This window comes from Papaver somniferum, chromosome 6 (genome assembly GCF_003573695.1).
Source record: "Papaver somniferum cultivar HN1 chromosome 6, ASM357369v1, whole genome shotgun sequence".
In the NCBI taxonomy this organism is placed as follows: Eukaryota; Viridiplantae; Streptophyta; class Magnoliopsida; order Ranunculales; family Papaveraceae; genus Papaver; species Papaver somniferum.
Window position 1 is genome coordinate 119,430,220 of NC_039363.1, and position 7,317 is coordinate 119,437,536.

Sequence of the window (7,317 nt, forward strand, 5' to 3'; positions counted from 1 at the left end):
TCCATCAATTTGTTCTTGGCCATTTGAGAAGCAACCAATTCAGTTCCTCTTTCTTTCAGCTTCAAATTCTCAAGAACACCAACACAAACCCATTTATCCATTTCAATAACAGCAACCACCAGATCCAATTCCTTCTACTCTGCCACAGAACTAATTGCAGTTCCATCGATACCAGCTCAGGCCACTTCACCTGCAACATCACCAGCCATTCTGTTCTAGACTGCAACTCATACTATGACCTGCAATCTCACAACAAGCACTGCATCATAATACCACCAGCAAACCCATTTCAATCATCATATAACAACGGCAACAACACCACTCGTTCAGCTGCAAACTTGAGCCGCTTCTGTCTCATCACCAACGCCAGCTGCAGCTTCTTCAATTACCAACAACAATACCACCTGCAGTCTCACATACACAACCAGTACCATCTTAACAACACCAGTTCTTCCATTGCTTCATTGAAGCACAACCAGTTGATGCTTCTCTGCTTGTAAATACAGCTGCAACTCACAATTAGTTCTTCACTGCCACCACCATCTCACTGTGTACAGGCCTCCAATACCAGTAACCCCTTCATCGCAGCTGCACAACCAATTTCCATAGCACCAGTACCACCAACTCTGAAATCTTCATTTGCATCCAACCAATTCATGGTTCGATTTGTTGTTTCAACTCAAAACGCTGTAATCCTTCAATAACTGTACCTCCTAGCTGCTTCAGAATCACATTCCACCTCAAACCCATCTGCAGAAACATTAATCAAATCGACCCATCTTCTCATGAGCTCAAACACTAACTCGGATCTCACTTCTCCATTCCTGAATCCATCAAAACCCATCTTCTACAAACCCTGCTTGATTGATTGAGGTTCTTAAAACTCCACATGAATCTCGACTGCAAATCGCCAGAAGCAACAGAACAATTCTCTAACCTCCTTTAAACTCACCTCAAAACCCATTCTATTCGCAGACCCAGCTTCTAATTCATGACCAAAAACCCATTTCAACTTCAGATCTCCTTCATTCTTCAAGAAGCAGTAAACATCAAATCCCTCTTTAATTGTCACCAATTCTCTTTAACTTTCTACACCATCTTCCATCTCCTCTTCTTAGTCTCGAATTTGTCTTGAATTTGACCTCATCCCCATGAATATCAACAACCCTGAATCGGCAGCAGCTGAAAAATGGAAAAGGGGAAAGAGAAGATTTGGGGAGACTGATTTCTTCTCGAGCTAAGTAGTGAACTGGGTCTGTTATTGACACCCGGTATTACAATAAGGGCCACCTGAAATTACTTGGCATGTCAGTTTCAGATAACTGACAGCCTATTCGCCTTCTTGTTCACCTCGTTCGCTGCATACCTTTAGCTGACTTCAAATGAACGTTTTCTCCTTCGTTTGCTCATAATGACTCCAAAGTACCTATAAAGGTAGTCAATATCGGTTGTACAGTCCGATATTAAAGGTTTTTATAGGATATCGGAAAAAACCTTTACGATACTGAAAATATCGGCGATACGAAGGAGAAACGATAAAAACACGGGTATCGTCCTGTACGGACCGATAAATCGGTTTCACTTGTACACTGATAATATAGGTTTCACTTGTACATTGATATATCACTAATGTATTTTGTCTTTTGATTATGATTTCTTGAACTTTTAGTTCAAGAAAATAACTCCACTAATTTTGCTAACTTCATATATGATTATGGTGGATGTAATTACTGTAAATGTGATATTGATGGGCGAACAAACATTCAATGCTTGGTTTTGTTGCTGATAATATAAAGCTCTAATCAACCACCTCTTATTTTGTAAGGTTGAAGTATGTTTACTACAATTATTATTCTCTATTATGGTTATATCAATATAATTTTTTGTTTAATTAATAATAAATATTAAAAAAAAATCTTAATGATGTATCGCTATAAAACAGATATTATCATTTGTATAGGTGTATAGGACCCGACCGATGCGATACCGATACACGATATTAACTACCTTGGTACCTATAACACTCAAAAGCAAACATGAGATACAAATCACACGACAAATAACAAAGAAATCATAAATACTAGATATAAAATTAGGTTTTTAGAACCTATCAATAAAAGATATACACTCTGGTTAGGGTGGACCGTAACCTAACCGTGTATGAAGACCACTTTTATGAATGGTTAGCCGAAACTATCCAACTGATCTATAAGTTTGAGCATTTTCATATGACACTTAAGACTTTAATCTTGAGTCACAATCATGTGATCAAATATGTTATATGCCTTTAGAGAATTATTCAAATGTTAATCATCTCACAGAAATAATTTTATTGCATTTGAAGACATTCGACATGGTAAGTAGGCATACTAGGTACATATACTTAACCTGTTCGTGGATCAGTTATGTCACGGTACATGTACTGATATGGATACCCTTAAGACATAACCGGGTTCCGGAGTTCACAAATGGGTACCGATTTGGATACCACACCGGTTCCAAGACCACGATTCTTTTCTAGTATGCATAAAGGTATGCGTACTGTTCCGGATTCACGAGTTCACAAACGTCTTAAGGTATGCATACTAGTATGCGGACCAAAAACCTATTGTCGACATATATCTACTCTGTTACTTGTACTATGTACATGTACTATGGTTTTGTACTTATAACAGTTCTCTCAGTTTGTAAGACTGGTATGTATACTATCTTGTACCTGAATATAACAGTAGTTCTATAATTTTCTTTAAATCAATCTGAAACATTCCCGAATAACATCAATGAAACATATCATTGTTTTAGGATATTTTTGAATGATAATCTTGAATCATAATTTAGTTTACGAACAATAAATTATCCTTAGACGATATTCATCAAGTATGAACAAAGAGGGATGATCCATGGACACTCTTAGATGGACAAGGTCGGACAAGATTTGCGTCATTTTCTCCGGCAAACTCAAAAGACAACGGATTTAAGTATAATATTTTAATGATATATTCTTATTATAATATTTTATATTCCTACCAAAAATGAATGCTATTCGAGATAGCAAACCTGACCATCTACCGATCTTAATTTCAACCGTTAATTTTGAACGACTGATATTCAAAGGGGTAGATGGTGGTTTTACACATTTCGAATTGTGCTCATTTTTTGTATGAATGTAGAGTCTTATAAGAAGAATATACCACCAAAATATTAGACTTAAATTCATTATCGTTTGGGTTCTGTGGAGAAAATGGCGCAAATCTTGTCCGACCTTGTCCATCTAAGAGTGTCCATGGATCCTCCCTCATGAAAAAATGTTCATTAAGACTAGTCATATATTTTGAAAATTAATTACCAAGATAAACTTGACTCGAAATTCTTGATATGCTTATGATTGTCTAATTAGTTATGTAACAATGTCTCATAGATAGAAAGATGAATATAACTTGAGAGACAGATGGTTCATTCTTCACTTACGTTTTGTTGAAGAAGTTCTCCAAAAGCTACGGTTGATATTCGCCTTCAAACGGTAGAACACAGTGATAACTACGGCGATTTCCTTTTCTTAACTACATCTTCTATCCTAATCCGAGACGTAACTAAGAGACTAGAAATCAAGATATAGTTGTGACAATTAAATTTGAAAACAAGCTTGAGATAGCAACACTTGTGAGTTTGACCGAGTATTCTCTAACATTCGGTTCTACCAAGTCTCCAAGTATATGTAGGGATCGGTTCTACCATGACTCCCAATAAAGTAAGGATCAGTTCTACCAAGTATCCTAATATATGTAAGGATCGGTTATTACAAGACCCCAACATAAGTAAGGATCGGTTCTACCATTTATCCCAAGTCTCAACATAAGTTAAGTTCGGTTCTACCAAAAATCTCACCCAGGTTCGAATTGGTCATCCAATAGATCTGCAAAGAAAAACCGGACCAAAACGCCTATTGATTCCTTTTCGATTAAGAAACAAGTTTCATATGTGTACTTCCTTTAAGCATATGTAATAAAACATAGTTTCCTAGGATGAAATCAAACTTATATCCAATACATAATCAAGTAACGAATTACATAGATTATATCGATGTTGCATTTACGAAGTTCAAAAGATAAACGTTATACTTCGTAATTAAATATTTTTCCTTAACACAATACATAGAAATTTCAATCACGGCAAGATTAACAATCTCTAACAATGTTTTTATGCCTTATAGAACCAAGAGTCTTTACCTCAACAGAGAAAGAATCTCGAACACCTCCTACAACACTACCACGTGCGTCATTGTTGTTGTTATTATGTGTATGCACTGTTTTTGGCCATAATTTCTTCACTACAATCACTTCATTATTATCCATTTATGCTTTGTAAACCATTCTAGAACACCATTCAATCACATTAGTCAATTAGGCATCTTAATATTTAGTCTACTTGGAACTTAAGGTTTTTAAATGGAGTGAACTACCAGGGCCATGAATATCTTGCACCCAATTTGGATTCATCGTCATGTTTAATAACTTTCCTTGCTCGAATCACTGTCATGGTTCCTAAAACTAGCATTTCCACTGTTAATATGATCAATAAGGCAATATCCAACTTCAATCTTCGAGACCTAATAACACCTTTTCTCATTGACTCCATCCTAGCAACATTTCTTATGAAACATGACTTGTGCCCCCAAGAACAAAGACATTTCAACCTAGTTTTGTTTCAGATAATTGATGGAATAGTTTGTTATCTAGGAGATAAACAGTGAAATTATTGAAAGAAATATTCAAAGAGACGATATTTTCAAGTGGCACGAGCAGTCTCAGATATCCTGTAAGGTTATTGTGTGACATGTCAAGTACTGCAAGCTTATTGAGATCAGTTATTTCATTTGGGGTCGGTCCCAAAAGCGCAATTCCACTCAAATTAAGTGCAATACTAAGAGCCTCAATCTGGCCTGATTCAGCAGGTATTCTACCAGAAAAAATGTTGCTGCTCAAATCAAGTAGTTACAGGTTTGATCACTGTCCAAGCGATTAAGGTATCGGTCCAGAAAATGAATTCTTGCCAAGAATAAGCTTATTTAATGATCCTAGCTTCCAAAATCTCGACTGTATATTTCCCACAAAATGATTGAGAAAAACATCTAACACATGTAATCCATCTATAGATGATACAGGAGAAGGCAAAGTCCCGATGAGAGAGTTGTTAAAAAGATCCACCATTTGCAATCATACACAATTTCTAATCTCATCAGGAACAGAACCCGCCAAACGATTCGCAGACAAGTCGAGGAAGTTAAGATTCAGTAGTCTCCTAGTTTCCTTTGGAATCTTTCCTCCAATTCGGTTATCTCCAAGCCGAACTAAGAAACTGAAATCACCAACTTCATGTGGTACTGCACCAGGAATATCATTTGAAATTAAGAGAAGCTTCATAAGTGTTAGAGCACTGCTCGGTCTAACTCTCAAGCGTTTTTATCTCAACCGTTGTTATCTAAAGCTTGTTTGTAAAGTTTAGGTGTCAAAATTATTAGTCTTGAATTTTAGTCTACTTATAGCTATGTCTCGTATTAGAATAAAACGTATAATTGAGCTTTAGACTTCACGGAGTTCATCAATTGAAGTCGAAAAACTACTAAGGGGATATTGTGGATCTTCATCAACAAAAGATATGTGAAGACTTGAACTCATCTATCACTCAAAAGTCTATTCTATTTTATCTATTATTGAGACTAAGTCGTATATCTATATAGACTTTTACATTATACACATTTGATATTTAGAGCCGATTTTATCTTGCTTATCTATTTCTATAAATATGTGTTGGAAATCTTTTTGCTTTAACTACGTTCATCATTATTCTTGACGAAAATCAAAAGATGATCATGTGGAAAATCGCCTTGAAACATCTTACATGATTTGTGTGAGACAGTCATTTGACGTTGACTTGGAATGTTTCATATTGATCATTCGATCACTTGAAATTACTTATAATCTAATGGTATGTGTGAGACAGCCATTGTCGTATTTTAAGGATGTTTCATCAACAAAAGATATGTGAAGACTTGAAATCATCTATCACTCAAAAGTCTATTCTATTTTATCTCTTATTGAGACTAAGTCGTATAGCTATATAGACTTTTACATTATACACATTTGATATTTAGAGCCGATTTTATCTCGCTTATCTATTTCTATAAATATGTGTTGGAAAGCTTTTTGCTTTAACTACTTTCATCATTATTCTTGACGAAAGTCAAAAGATGATCATGTGGAAAATCTCCTTGAAACATCTTACATGATTTGTGTGAGACAGTCATTTGACGTAGACTTAGAATGTTTCGTATTGATCATTGAATCACTTGAAATTACTTATAATCTAATGGTATGTGTGAGACAGCCATTGTCGTCTTTTAAGGATGTTTCAATGATTGAGATGGGAGTTTAGAACAATTAACCATTGTATGGATATATCACAATATCCATACTAGTGTGCAAACTGTTGTAGTGTGATTCAGGTCTGCAAACCAAGTTTGTGTACCAGTATGCGAACGATTTTAATTGCTAAAGTCCTGGAACCAAGTTCGCATACCCTTTTGCGAACGGTTTCACCTAAGTTCTGTGTGGAACGACAGTACGCGTACCCGTTTGCTAATTTTCGGAAAAGATCAAACTCTGGAACTTAAGTTTGCGTACCTGTTTGCAAACTTATGTGGTTAAGTATGATCTCATACTCATGAAAAAATTAATACATTTATATATTAAGGAATGTGATCTTTGCAAACCATGGATAAATGAATTGATTCTCTTGAATCAAATCCGATTTTTCTTCAATTGTGTCTTGTATACTTCTATGAGAATATAAACAATTGAACAAATCTACGAGTGACACAATTATATTCATTTGATTCTCATTCATGTTTGATTTTCTGTTTTAAGAAACTACCCATGACAAAGGCACACTGGGTAGCAAATTTTATTAATAATCAGAAAAAAAGGAAAAAGAGGGGAACTAGGCCTTACCTCCAACAAGCAAAAGAAGAAACAAAAAAACAACAAAGAAAAACAAATTACATATTGTGAAAACGGTAAAGCGGAAAGATAGATTTATCAATGAATAGTTTCCTCCTTGTGAAATCTGGAGGCTCAATCCACCAACGAGATTCAACCATCACACCATGCTTGGCTAAAAGGCTAGCCACCAAGTTATCTTCACGGTATATATGAGTACACACAAACTGAATAGAGGATGCAAATTTTAAGCAATTTTTCCAGTGAGTAAATAGAGTCCAAGGGACCAATTCCGGATTATTGAAAGCATGTAAGACGAAAG

At 35.5% G+C, this 7,317-nt stretch overlaps 1 pseudogene; it reads right to left on the reverse strand.

The window, feature by feature from the left end:
* Positions 1–4,175: 4,175 nt before the first annotated feature.
* Positions 4,176–5,420, reverse strand: LOC113291386 (annotated as a pseudogene).
* Between the last annotated feature and the right edge of the window lie 1,897 nt (positions 5,421–7,317).